Consider the following 3785-nt stretch of genomic DNA (forward strand, 5'->3'; position numbering starts at 1 on the left):
TATAGCCTGACAACCAGAGCCCTGGCATTTCAAATCTTGATCCTTGTGTTCCTGTAGCTCCTCCTAGTGGGAAGGTTGCAAAATTTCTTGGCTACAGGATTACTGCAGCTAAGTTATTACTGCTAGAAACAACAGGAACCACCGCCAAATGAAACATAAACCCTTTGTAGGAAATATATAGTTTAAATTTTTACCTTTGTTAAGGTTTATAGCTGGGCCCAAAGTTTCTAAAAGGTCTGTTCAGCCTCTGTGAGGAGCAATTGCGTTATTTTCGGAAATTTAACCCAAGGGTATTCATATACACCACGGCATTCCTTGGTAGCCAAGCATAGGGCTAAGAAGAGAACTATTTGGCTACTTCTTAATATTTAAGTGGATGAGCAGCAAACATCTTTCTCCATGTCCCTGAGCTCCATTCTGCAATTACAGTTCAGCAGGGTGACAGTGCATTTACTGTGGCATGCTGTTGGCCCCATGCACTTCCCCCTTTCCCCCACAGATCTCGGCAGTGCCTTCTGCTTTGGTCCTGACAGGTAGGTCAGTTGGTTTCAGCCCGCCTGGCTGATTTATGCTGCATTAGGATCCCTTAAGCCTATGCTTCTGGTAGCCTGTACTTCAGATAAAAGTGTTTTTGATTTTTGCATTTCTCTATAGAAACCATAGCCTCTTTTCTTTAATCCCAATGTTTTGAAGGGATGTCTGGGTATTATGTATGCATGTTTAATGATTCATGCTCCTAGGATTTTGAGTTTGTTTTTAACTGAACTGTATCTGTTCTCTTATAGAATTTTAGAAGTATTAAAAATAATGTAATAAGCTTTTGCAATGTCTGTTTTTAGGAGGTTGATTGCAGTATTTTTTTTTAAACCAACTGATGCACAGTATACAGTACATTCCCCAAATCTGTTGTGTATAGGGTAAAAAATCTTCAAATGGAAAACTCTTCCTTCTTTGCTGTGAGCAAAATAATTAACTATTTGACCACTGATCCATACCAGTGAATGTGATGCCCCTTAGCTTTTCTGAGGTTATGCATAACTCTTGTCTATCCAGCTTCATAAACTGTGGAATAGGCTTTCTGGAGGCAAAGATCTGAGAGTGAATGTTATAACATGAATCAGCCCTAGCTACAAATTTGATGTAGTGTTTGCTGGAATTGACAGCAAAAGGCAACATTAATCCATATACTAGTGCAGCAGTGGTTTCATTTCATCCCTCTGCAACTACGTGACTTGGAATATATTTGTGTTTTCATTTTATTTCAGCTCCTTTGAGCAGACGGTATGGTACCTTTTTGAGACATGACATAGGTTGGAAGCAATACAGTTTATACCTGTGCAGTATTCCTCATTAGAGAAGCATTTCTCGGTTAAGATTGTTGTCTCTCTACCTGGAAACATAAAACATAAAGTCATACTGTAAGGATAAAGACTATCAATGTATGGTTGGCTCAGTTAACTGGAACCTCTGTGTTCACTCTTCTAGGTATACTCTGCTTTGTCAGAATCTCTTTTGTGATCTAGGACAAGGTATATTATTTCATTTTCTACTCTTAGATTAATTATGTGGGATTTGATTGTATGTTGCTATATTTACCCTGGAGTTAAATATGTATTCTTCTCTTCATTTAATCTAGTGATTGCACATTTGATTACCTTGAGATAGTTAGAGATGGAAGTTCTGTGGTTGGTGGGGAACCAATCAACAATTTAAAAAATTTTGTTATGGATTATATACCCACATATTTATTGGCAGAAGATAGATAATAATTAATAATTTAACTGGCAGAAGAAAATCTAGAAGTGGCATTTTTTTTCAGGGAAAAAAATCCCAAAATTGGCTAAATCTCTTCTATCACAGAGCTTTTTTAAGAATAATGGGGGAATGAGGGATACTTATAAACCACTGATTTCTTTACTCTAGACACATATTATTAACCCCAAGGCTCATCTGCAATTAATACTTGACATTTTTCTCATGTACACACTTTTCAGTGTGTTGTCAACAGTTTTAACGAAAAGTACATGTAAGTATATGTGCTATTATTAGTTTGTGTTAATGACCAAGCTATAATCACACACTGAGCATTTTGTCAAGTTGTGTTTGAGGGGTCACTGGGTTCTCTCGTATGTTGAGAAGCTTTCTGGCCCAACGTAATTAGTACTTTTCAGAGAAAACAAGCCTGTTGGCCTGGAAACTTACTCCATCTTTGGACAAGTGGAAGATTAGAGTCTTTTTCTAATTAACAGTTATCTACAGCACATAGCCTATAGGTGATAGTATAAATTGCATGCTGAAAAATGCTACCTGAAAACAATGATCTAACATGGAATGACAGAGAGAGGGTCTTGGTATTTATCTCTAATAGTGTTTTCGGGGCAAGGACAACTCCCTTTGATGCAGACTTTAAGGAGTTATGATTACTCTGGAAGGAGTTGGGACAGGCCTAGGTTACTGCAGGTGATGGGGAGTATCTTACTACTTGTTGGATAAATACTTCTGTTTATCTCAGTCACAACCCTCAAATTTCCATGGAGCAAGGAATTATCTTTAGAAAAGTATCCTAACTAGTTCTTGCCTCTTTCTGGAAATCTCTTCCCAAAATAATTGCTTGACTTTCTCCTCACCTCCATCAGATGTTTCTTCACATGTCACCTTTACATTGAGGCCTTGGATACCATCCTATTTGAAATTTCAACCTGCCCCTCACACACACACACACACACACACACACACACCAGACACATACACACACGCACACACACAGACACACACAACACACACAGACATACACACATACAGACACACAACACACACACAACACACACACAAATATACACACATATACTTCATATCTCCTTCCCTGCTTTATTTTTTCTTTTTAGCATGCATTACTATGTAAAATATAAAATATTTTATTTTTTCTAAATTTGGTTATTGCTTGTATTCCCAACTAGAATAGAAGTTGCATAAGGCAGGAACTTTTGTCTGTCATGTTCATTGTTGTAGTCCTGGTGCCTTGAATAGTCCCTGGCATATTAACAATGAAAAAATTGTTGAATGTATTAATGAGGAAAAGGAAGGACAGAAAAGAAGGAAGAGGCACTCGGAAAGGTATTGATTCCAGACTCTAGAAGCTCTTTTCACTTTCAAAATTGGGCCAAAATGTTTCAGCCTTTTTTTTTCCATTAAGGTAGAAATAAATTAGGGAATGTTATACCTTCTCGTTAATGGAGAGGACTGCAATCAAATAGAGCTGTCTACTGTTAAATAGAGGGGGCTTCAATTCATTGGGTTAATGAAGAAGGAGGAAAAGATATAATACATCAGGCAGTGATGCCAAAGAACATATGGTCAGGGATGTTTTATATCTTGTTAACTGGGGTAGAAGTGGGATTGTGGAGAAGAGGTAGCATGACAATGAGGAAGGAGAGGGTGACCGAAGAGGAAGAAGTATAAAATATACAACTAAATCAATCTGGTTATAAGAACAAGTTTTTTCAAACAAATTTATTTTCTTGCTTTTGACCGTGTGTCATTTAACGATGGAGCTATATCTGCCCTGAGAAATGCACCGTTAGGTGATTTTGTTGTGGTGCAAACAGTGTACTTACACAAACTTAGATGGTATAGTCTACTACACACTTAGGCTAGAATGTATAGTTGTACAGTGTGTATGTCTATACCTAGATATAGTGTAGTTTATTGCTCCTAGGCTGCAAACCTGTACAGCATGTTACTATACTGAACAATGTAGGCAATTGTAACATAATAGGATTTGGATA

Source organism: Trachypithecus francoisi, unplaced genomic scaffold (assembly GCF_009764315.1).
Source record: "Trachypithecus francoisi isolate TF-2019V2 unplaced genomic scaffold, Tfra_2.0 Lachesis_group6, whole genome shotgun sequence".
In the NCBI taxonomy this organism is placed as follows: Eukaryota; Metazoa; Chordata; class Mammalia; order Primates; family Cercopithecidae; genus Trachypithecus; species Trachypithecus francoisi.